This window comes from Mytilus galloprovincialis, chromosome 13 (assembly GCF_965363235.1).
Source record: "Mytilus galloprovincialis chromosome 13, xbMytGall1.hap1.1, whole genome shotgun sequence".
NCBI classification, from domain to species: domain Eukaryota; kingdom Metazoa; phylum Mollusca; class Bivalvia; order Mytilida; family Mytilidae; genus Mytilus; species Mytilus galloprovincialis.
The window spans coordinates 59078839-59090681 of NC_134850.1; the positions used below are offsets into that span (position 1 = coordinate 59078839).

The 11843-nt window shown below is 32.5% G+C and overlaps 1 long non-coding RNA gene across 1 annotated transcript in view; it reads right to left on the reverse strand.

Annotated features, from left to right (window-relative positions):
- Positions 1 to 10940: 10940 nt before the first annotated feature.
- LOC143057596 (uncharacterized) overlaps positions 10941 to 11843 on the reverse strand; it is a 174247-nt gene continuing 173344 nt past the window's right edge. Inside the window, exon 4 of the long non-coding RNA XR_012972747.1 lies at positions 10941 to 11418. This is a non-coding gene — a long non-coding RNA (uncharacterized LOC143057596). The remainder of the gene's footprint in view (positions 11419 to 11843) is intronic.

The window sequence follows — 11843 nt, forward strand, 5'->3', positions numbered from 1 at the left end:
AATCAGCAAGACATGAAAATAAGGGACCATGTTTTTGCGTCACATTCGTACATATAAAAATATAGGAAGACCCCCCCCCCCCCCCCTTTCCGGGGTATCAAAAGTTCCTGTGAAATAACGACTTTCTAATTATCCCCAGAAGAGGCCTGTGAATAAACTAATGGTAAGGCCAGATCAACATATTCTCAATGTTTTAACTTATGGACATTTCTTGCAAGCTCAACATTATCCTTACTACACGGAGATGGGTTTCGAAAAACTGGAAATTTACCTGATTATCATCAGCAGAACTAGAAGTAGCGGTCGTGAATACCGGAGCCATAGTCATAGACATAACCTCTGAACTGTGTAAAGTTGTTGCTACTGGACCCTCTATAGATCTGTTAACACCCGAATCTCCGTCAATGTTTGAACGCAAAAAAGTTTTCTTAGCCGATGTAGACCACATTGTCGCCTCTTCCTACCAGATACCCTAAGAATTTTAAACTGAAAAAGAGATGCTATGATAAATTATGTAAATATGTATATGAACATATAAGAATTAAAACAATGCAAAAGAAACAAACAAAAACAACAAAAAAACCCCAACACATCTGCTGATTCTGCTGTGGCCGATCGTGTCACAAAGCACGAGAAAAAAAATAAATATAAGATTTGCTAATGGCCCATCCATCGTAAAACAAACAATATTTTTTATTTTGTATTCAACAATCCAGCCATCTTAACATTTTAACGTGCGTCTCTAATCAACCAAAATAATGCTAAATTTAGATTTAGAAGTTTGCTCTAAATTTAAACTAAATTCAAATTGTCAAAATTGCATATCGGAAATAAAATTTAGAAATAATTCGATGTAGAAGTAATCTATTTTCTTCTCGGAATGACGACAAAACCTGACCATGCCGTCTGCTAAGAATCATAATTTTGCCATGACCCTTCGACAATTGTATCCATCGAGTCAAAATAAACGACAATTAAATCCTTGATAAATATTATTTGAAACAGTTTTAAAAAAAATAAGGTTTTTAACAACTTATGTGTCAGATTGGTGTCGATTTTTTAGAAGATAAATCTATGGCTAAAAATGCGTCTGCTTTTCCTAAATGTCGACGTCAAAAGAAGGAAAATGGGTAAATCAATCACTTGCAAAGATCGATAATCCAACTAGAAACCAAATACTATTACTTGACGAAGTAGTATAACGACGGACAGTGGTATGAGCACTACCGATAACTGATTTAAAATTTAGATTTTAAATCCTATTACAGTAGAAACAGTGGATGTGACTCCAATAAATTCATTATAATTGTAGTCATGAATATATATCGCTTATATTAAATTGATAAAGATTTTATCGAGGTCGCACCAACTGTTTCTACAGCTAAGATCAGTTACATGTAACATGATCTCGTCGATTCGCACGACGAAACCATTGTTTATGACAGAACACACATTCTAGATTATGTATTTTTGTTTCCGTCAGTTCGAAAGTATTTGATCATTTCACATGTTTCAACTCCTTTGTATTTCATAATATGTGTCATGAACAAAGACATATGTTCGATTGAATAATGATTTCCTCGTAACAAATGATAGAAATTTCGGAGATCCCGTATTTGATCCTTTACCGTTAAAATGAAAATGCCAATGACTGAGGTTGATTATAAAAAATGTTTTACTGTGTTAAAAAAACTTCGACTTAAACAATGAAAACTTACACGTTGGACATGAAATATTTTGTCGATGAAGAAATTTAAATTATGTCACTTCTGAAATAAGTTTGTCGATAACGTAACTTATTCTGACGGTAAAGAAACGCGAATTCGATCACTACTCTGTTACGGGCTGTATAGTCCGGTACCTCATCTTTGAAATTGCCAGGGTGCCGCCCGGTAGCCCATCTTAAGAACCGTTGAGGTACCGCCCAGTATCTTTAGAACCGTCCGGTACCCTATCTTTGGAACCGTTGGGGTACTGCCTGAAATTATAAATATAAAGGGATGCGAGAGAGATCAGAGAAGGTGAGAAGGATATAGAAAGCTAGAGGACTCGGAGTGATATTGTGTTAGTGAATTCGGATTATTATTCAACTGTTTTATTATGTCAAACTGATATACATTTTACAGATTACATAGTGATTTGAATTGAAACGTTGTGTTGTGTTTTTTTTTCTTTGTGCCATTTGAACATAAATTTTATGTAAATTACGTTACCAAAATAACACATCGACATACACGAATCCATACAAAAACGACAACGCTACAATATTGAGAAAATGTAAGTTGTACATTCATTGATGATTAGGTTTATGTCTTATAATGATATAATATAAACACTAAGGTATTATTCTAACTACAGTTGAATTTATTAAGATACGAGTGTAACTATATTTAGATAAACATGTATTTTAGATAGCTTGAAATTATCCTTTAATTAAAATATAGCTAGACAACGTTATTCTTTTATTGTCGTTGTTACATCAACGGACAGTTAGCAAGGTATAAAAGAACATCATCAGTTTTGCGACCTGGTAGTCAAATTCGTTCTGTTAAAATATACTTTTTAACTCTTTTGGTCTTTTTGGAAATTGTTGTTTGTGCTTGTATTTAGACACCTCTACAACGAAATTTGTTTTACATGAATACGTATAAAAATTGCGGGTTTTATGCAAAGCATTCATGGGTTTGGACGTACGCGTTGTTTTAAATTTAGACTTTTTTTTGGGTTTATATTTGCTTTCGGTTTTATATTATCCGTTCATCATATCTCGACTCTTGCAGTTTCAAGTGTTTGTCCTAAATTGAGGCCTTTAAAATACTGTTTCTTTTTCGTACGTCACTGAAGCTACAATAATTTTCGAAATCCGTCTATGGTTTACACTTTTTTGCACTTTTCGTTTGCGGTATTTCACATTTTCTGCAGGTTTATTGTTTTCTGTTTAGTATCAAATCGATATTTAAGATCCATTTTGTGATACCTCGTGATTCGTTTATTTGGCAATCACCATTGGCAGTCAGCAGGGTTTAAGAACATCTGTAAGTCAAATGCATGTGGTTGAAATATACTTTTCAACTTGTTGGTCTCTTGGAAAATCTTGTATGTGTTGTTTTATGACCCCTCTACCAAAAGTTTGTTGATTTTTTTTTGGCATGGATATGTATAAAAATTGCGATTTTAACCAACGCAATCAAAGTTTTGAACGCTGTTTTCAATTTAGACTTATATATTGTTTTAATGTTAGTGCGTAATACAAAATATTTATAACATTTTTAAGACAAGCAGACAGACTAACAACTATCCATTTACCCATTCATTGAGTATGAAGACTCAACATATTTTGCATGGCCTTGCTTAAGGGAAAATCCTGCAAAACAGTTTCATGACATAAAGAATTTTGATTCCAGGGAGAATGACATCTTATTGTGTACAGCGCCTAAAACAGGCAAGTTTAATTTCATTGCCATAACAAATATACAAAAATGTGTGTTTGCATACACAAATAAATCATTTTATGACGATACATTTTATGTTCATTTGTTTTCTATAAACACTTTTTCTTGTCTATCATTACCAAACTTGTAAATATATAGAAAACGATGTGGTCTGAATCCCTATGACAGAACACCCCACAAGAGACCAATTGACACAAAAATTGCAACCTATAGTCACCATACGGTCATTCACAAGCAGAACAATCCTTACCTTATAGTCATTTTTGAAAAATCCCAAAATAACAATTGAAACGATAAAAACAAACGGCCTTATTTATGTACAAAATCATTTTGAAAAACGAATAAGATAAACAGCAATAAACATCCATATTTAGTCCGTATTCATAATGGTAAAACTGTTCTGCTGTTTATTGTTTCAGAAATGAAGATGTGATTGTTATTCACATTTATTCATCCAGGTACCCATTGGGTTCATGAGATTATAACTATGCTAGTGGACCAAACGACAGAACATAACAGTAGGGATGCCACACTGAAAATGCATTTAGACTTTATGACTGACTTTTAAGTTTTGGAGTCCGAAACACGGCGGAGAATTCTTCATTCACATCTTCCTTGAAGTTTCTTGCCATCAAACCATTAAGACAAAAAGGCTAACGTTGCGTATGTGAACAGAAATCCGAAGGATAGACTCGCTTCCCAGTACAATTGGTTGACACATATGAATGGTGTTCCTCCAGATTTGAAATGGAAGGAGTATTTTGAAGATATAGTTATCAATGGTAACGTGTTTTCCTTTTCGTAATGTGCAATTGTAATAGTGTGAGACCCGTAAATATAACATAAAACAAACACAAACGTATATTTGCATAGCAGAGATATAGTTAAATCACAATTATGGCGTAATCCAAAATAAGTGTTTTCTTGACAATATAATTTAAAAAAAGTGAGTTATGTTTATTATTTATCATAAACTATACATTTGTAAAACGTTCACTCGTTGATACTACATAGATAAAATTTTGATAAACCTGCAAAGCATATATACATTTTATCATTAAACACAAGTCGTGATTCTTGACTGAATTATTTATGTTTCCATATTAAATGAACTCATCATAGATACCAGGACTAACTTTTGTATATACGCCAGACGCGCGTTTCGTCTACAAAAGACTCATCAGTGATGCTACACATTAGAAAAAAGTTAAAAAGGCCAAATAAAGTACAAAGTTGAAGAGCATTGAGGACCAAAATTCCTAAAGGTTTTGCCAAATACTGCTAAGATAATCTATGCCTGAGGTAGAAAAGAAAGGCCCCGAAATGTAAACTACAATTGAGAAAAACAAATAGAATAATTGGTAACAAAACAATTGACAAAAACAAAAATAACCATGAACCAATGACATCTACTGAACAACTAAAGGGTCGTGATTTAGGACAGCCACATAACGATATTGTCGGGGTAAATAATGTTTGTGTGCGCTCAACTCTCCGAACCTGGGGCATTGGCATCCATAACCCTTTGGATGAAAAGAAGTTGCTCATCGGGTTCTTAATTTTCTTTGCTCAGTTTCGGCAGATTATCTTAGGTTATTATCTTCCAAACCTATATCGCATATGGATATGATAATATAGACGTTCTTTTAAAATCCAAATATGCATAAATGTGATGATACACATAAGATATATATAATTGAATTTGGAATCTTATACTATGACAGGCCGCTGAAATGAGCATCTAATTTGGAATGTATATCAACAGGGTGTCATTTCATGGATTATTATACTAATGTAGACAATTACATGTGAATTGGTCATAAATATTCATTATCTTCTGTCAAGATGTGTTTTAAATCTGTGTCCTGATTTATTTGATAGTGTCGTTAAATAATCCCATCAGTGTTAACTTTTATGTAAGATGTCATGATAGCTCAAAATGATGTATAATTTGGTTGTTACTTTCGAATGAAATATATCAATGGAGATGGATTTTTTTAACACAGCCTGACTTATATACCCAAATGTGAATGGTCGTAGTGAGACACCCTTCCACCTTCCGTGAACAAAATGAGCCGGCACTTACCGGTTCAAATTGAATAAATCTTGAAGTTAAACTAACATCATGAGAAATAAATGCTCAACATTTCTTGACGACATCAGTATACATTTAAGGTTCATCATAACAGATGGACAAATATGGCCGTATTTTTACCTCAAAAACTACTCTGTGTACAGACTTACCTGTGCTGTTTTGAAAGTTTTAAGGCCTAGCATTCACTAGATATATAAAAATTAAATGCAATTTGTGTTGATTTTTTATGGGCATTTTTTATGTTTAATTAAAAAGACGTTGAAATGTTCGTATTTTGTGCAATTGAAAATTTAAGGACATGATTTATATTCATATAAGAAATCAGACGATACCAAGAGCAATAGAATAATTTGACCACTAGTGCAACACTTACAGGTCGGAAGAACAAAGACGGAAAACAATCAAAAAATAAACAAATTAGACCCCAAAAATTATTCAGTAACTTAAAAGTTGACTCACTCTAAACTCTTGAAATAAGTAAAAATTATGTCATTCAACTCCCAGTTTTCAACTTTTCCTACATGTGCAGAAAATAAACAGGTGTCTTCTATTCCGTCCGCAATTTATGGGAAAACTAAATTTTAATTTAGAAGCATATTGAAATTGAAAGTACACATTTAAGATAAAATATAACACGTCATTTCTTCTTTCACAAATTCCAATTTCGAAGAGATATATAGCGAAATCTGTTTTCTTTTATTGTGCCTGTGTGTATCATTCAAAATTAGAGAATGTAATTTTGAAGTATCAAGTCTCAATTCAAGATAATGAATGAATAGAATATAGAATTACGGGGAGGGGGAGGGGGTAGGACCTTTATCGGAACTCCGGGATCGGGTGTTTTCAAGCTCGGGATTTCGGGATTGACCCTTTCCCGGGATCAGGGAATTCTATTTCCGAATTTCGGGTAGTCGGGATTTAAATTTTTTTAAATTCAGGACCTCGGGATTTCTTGTTTTTAAGCCCGGGATTTCGGGATCTGGCTACCTCCTTCCCTCCTCCCTCTATTATGGTTAAAGAAAAGAGGTCAGGGAAGTTTTGTGATACTTGTAACTGCAATTTAATATTTAGTGGAATGAGAGGTGAAATGTGTTCAGACTATTACATTTCGATTTTTTTTTAAATTTAACCCAAGTTTACTGCAAGGGGTATTTAACGACCTCGATGATTATCCATGAGGATCTCGCACTCGGTCAGCTCTAGGTTTTCACCTAGTTCATGATCATACAAGAATTGTAGAACTAGAAGCCTGTGGTTTACTAGTCTTATAATAGGAGACTTTGGAGTTCATATAATTTACATTCAACGTTTTTTATCGAATATTTCAAGGCTTTTTGACTATCAATGTTGACCCTCCCCCCCCCCCAATTGATTGGAAATGAATTACCGCCCGTATTTCAAACTAAAGTCCTATAAACTGACTGGTATTCGAATTTGTTAAAAGAAAAAAATGGTATCTCTCATATTGATTCAATACCGTAATGCCGAAAATCAATCATTTGTTTCCGCGAATTCCGAACAGCTAAAAATATATTCCCGAGTTTCAATTTGAGTAACTCGAATAATTCAAGCCCTTTCCATGTCCGATTTTCTCCCACACGAGAAATGTAGCATTCGTACATTAGCTGATTAATACGACTGAATTATTCGGGTTACAATTTGTGTTAATCCCGAATGCACATAAAAGTAAAGGTCCAGCCCGACTTTCGGAAAAGGACTGTTGTAGATTTCAGATTAATTTCCAGAAATAAAAATCATACAAAAATGTTTCACACAAATATTCGTCTTCAGACGTGTAAAGTTATACAACGGTTACTAGCCGGTCTGGACTGTGATAAAAAGAAGCGCATGCAATGCATAAAATATATAATGTCGTGCCTCAGGGATGTGTTGAATTATAGAGATGCTTATGCGGCATAAAGATAAGATTAATTTACCCAAATGTACTAAGAATTACCGCACAACTTAAATTTACTTAAATATTGATTTGTTATCCTGTGCCAGACAGATGGCTGATATTCTGAGAAGAGACCTAGATGAAATGAAGTTTTATGGGAACAAAGATTTTGAAAACACGTCACAGTGTTTAGATTTTAACAAAAATAAGGCACCAAGGTCGAAAATAGTTCAAGTTCATAATGAAGAAAATGTCAACCGTTTTCTAGCTTGGCGATCTCCGCACGCACCCGAATATAATAGACAAAGTCAATACAATAGTACACAAAACGAAACATAAAGAACTAAAGACCGAGCAACACGAACTCCAACAAAACGGTATATATTTCATACAAGTATATGAAGCGTCGTAACTGTTGCGGCGACGTCAATAACGTTGTCGTTGTTTTTTGTTTTTTTACACCCAAGATTCAACTTTAACAGGGTATAAGCGTCCGACTGAAACAATCAAACGACTTGCTGAGTTTCAGAAGTTGCCGATAAAAATGTCTTCCGAAAATTGAAAGATAATAAACAGGATGCTACGGTTGTAATATCAAAAGATTACAAGTCAGTGTTATTTAGAAAAGGTAAATATCAAGAGATTACAAGTCAGTAGTGTTTAGAAAAAATAATTATTAGTAGATAACAGGTCAGTGCTGATTAGAAGAGGTGATTTATCACCGTTTAAATAAGATGGTGATTACTAGGATATATTGCTCATTTTCTTAATTTTTGTAATGAGCAATATATCTTATGGATTCGCATGTACTTGGGTTTTTTCTTAATCACTTAAGGTAGCACAATACAAAGATTTTGTTACTCCCAATCAGACAACTTTAAACTGATGTAATTCATTTCATCCTTCTTTATATTTTATAAATAAGGTACCAAAAGAAAGAAGAAAGATTAATCTTTCAAATTGTGATAATTTCATTATGACATAATTATTACATAATTAATTATTATGTAATTAGTTGCTATATTGTGATGTCCACACTTGAATGAATTTAGCTTCTTTGTTCTTCATAACATCCCAAAATATTTTATATATTCTTGTACAACACAGCTTGACCTCCAAAACTGTGTCTCAGATTTCCAAAAATATCAATAGAACAAATTGTATACCCAATTGAATTTAGTGGTCTCTTATGAATTGATGTTGCAAACTTCATTGAAGATTTACGAGAGAATGAAATACGATAGGAAAAATCTGAGACACAGTTTTGGAGGTCAAACTGTGTTGTGCACGAATCTATAAAATATTTTGGGATGCTATGAATAACAAAGAAGCTAAATTCATTCAAGTATAGACATCACAATATGGCAACTAATTACATAACAATTAATGATGTAATAATTATGTCATAATGAAATTATCACAATTTGAAAGATTGGTCCTTCTTCTTTCTTTTGGTACCTCATTTATAAAATTTAAAGAAAGATGAGTGGAATTACATCAGTTTAAAGATGTCTGATTGGGGATGAAATATCTTTGTATTGTGCTACCTTAAGTGTGAGTTACTGAAAACAAAACACGCTACAATTATTTATTCAGGTTAACAGGTTTTTACGCTACATATCGGAACTAACTAAAAACATCGAACTGATTATCAGTGAATGTCGTTTGTTGATATGGAACATAAGTGTTTCTCGTTTCTAATTTTTATATAGATTAGACCATTGATCTTCCCGTTTGAATGGTTTAACAATAGTCATTTTTGGACCCTTTATAGCATTCTGTTCAGTGTAAGCCCAGAATCAGTGTTGAAGACCGTGATTTGACATAAAATGATTTACTTTTACAGATTGTGACTTGGATTGAGGATTATCTAATTTACATCTATAATCATGTGATCATACCACATCTTCTTTTATCTATATGATAAATATGAAAATGTGTGTAATAATGATATAACGTAAATGTTATTCAATTGAGAGCGCTGGCTCCTTTTTGAGCGCATTCTTCACGTTGTTTTTATTGGTTATAGCTCTAGAATTAAAAAGGCAACATTTTTCGCCACTTAATATTCACTTACTCACCTTAATTTGCCTATATTGTCAACATCAGTCGTCTGACTTTAAAATGTAGATAAAATTTTTCAGTAAGTCAAATGTATATAAGTTTTATATACAACTCATTCAACAACTATACGGAAAAAGATGCATATACCTATCAAGATGTCTTTAATTCTTATAAATGTAGAAAATTGATATTTGTTGTCAGTTTAAGAACGTCTACTGTAATGTTAAAGCAGTTGTTGTCCGTTTAAGAACGTCTACTGTTATGTTATAGAAGTTGTTGTCCGTTTAAGAACGTCTACTGTTATGTCATAGTAGTTGTTGTCCGTTTAAGAACGTCTACTGTTACGTTATAACAGTTGTTGGAGTTTATGTCTCCTACATAATCTCTTCAAACTGTCACGTGTGTGAAATATTTATTTGTTATTAATTCGTCTTTAAAAATTATTTCATAAACTATCATTTTCTGAGATGTTCCCTTTCTATGTTTTTTACTTTCTCTTGCAGTTCATTACACGTTATGTGTCTTTTCTTCCAGGGGAAATTGGAGACTGGAAGAATTGGTTTACGGTTTCTCAAAATGATCAATTTGACGCAATGAATAAAAAGGAAATGAAAGGAGTCGAAGTAGATTTCAGCACTTCGGTGTTGACATGAATATCAATTATATGGTCATTTTCATAAATTTTCTGTTTACAAAACTTTGAATTTTTCGAAAAACTAAGGATTTTCTTACCCCTCTGGTATCTTTCGCCCTCTTTTATTATAGAAAACGCACCTTGAATGTACATACTTATCTGATGGTCGAAATAACCTGCCTGTTCTGACAAACAAATGCATGTTACCATAGATCATGTATATCAGTATATTACTAGATTTTACAAAATTATATAATTTAAGGTGGTGCCACCTCTTCTTTTTATATTATCCTTAGTGTTGTTTGTCGGTGATGTATATTTACACAGTTTCGGCTGTTGGATACTAGACATTTATTTCATAGTTTCAACCAATCAAATATTGATAAATATATCAATATATATAAACAGTGGCATAATTGTATTATATATGTAATTGTTAATGTATAATTGTTATCCTCATGGGGCACCAATATAGAAAAAAAAAAAAACTGTCATATAAAACTTGGTTAACCTAAAATATTTTCTCCAAAAAACGCCTGTAAAAAGGCATAAATATCATATTAATTTATGGCGTTGTCAGTTTGTTTTCGATCTATGAGTTTGACAATCCCTCGGTATCTTTCGATCCACTTTTATAGTATTTAAAAGTATAATATTCGATTCTGTTAGTATTTATGGACTTTTCATTTTTGAAATTCACCTTTCAGTTCAGTTTATTGGTCAATACTTTAAGTGTGATATTGTGTTAAACATTTTGCAAATGAATCCTTGATTTTTAAAAACAACAAAAAAGTTAAGTATATGAAGATATTTTATGCATTAAATAAATAACCTGTATTCATTATTGTTACACACGGTGCATTATATAATATATAATATATAAATTCATCGATTGTTCTTATAATTCATGTTCACGTAAATGTACTAATTGTAACCAATGGTCAATAAACTTATCATTGATTCAAGGATTGAAATTATGAAGGCCGTATACGCATTTCATCTACGCAAGACTCATCAGTGACGCTCGAAATAAAGGCCAAATAAAGTACGAAATATCAGAGTATAGGCTAATATGTACAAATAGATAGACAAACGTTTAAAAGTAATAATATTTTGCAACGGATGAAAACATTTAGTTATGCAAGGAATAAAAAAAGCTTCTAACTCTGCAAGTGATACATATTAGAATAGTAAAAACAGCGAACACTGACACACGAAATTCCTTTATAATATCTTGACTCTATATCTCGATCTCCTTCGTATCCAAGTCATCATACTAAAAATGAAAATAAAATATTATAATGAACATGTGTCAACTTAAAAATGCATTCGATAGCTGTATTTGATTTTAATTCAAAATTGATGACTTGACTGAACTTTTATAATTGGGTAGTACCTCAATTATAATGTCGTCATAAGTGTCTAATTTTTCATTTCAAATCAGGTTCTTTTTTTTATTCGAGTCTGTCCCGAAGACAAAATATATGTTAAAAAGAATAGTTTTGGATTTCCTAAGCAGTTAACGCTTATCTGAGTTAGGACGTTTGATGCAACGCTTTGTATGGGGAGAGTACCATGTTCACTGAAAGCTGAAGAACTGTCCCCTTTAACACTAATTTAATCATATCATTACTAGCATATCTTACAATAGGTCTCTGTATATTGACAGATTCTGTGAGAGTAGGTGCTAAAATTTCCGAG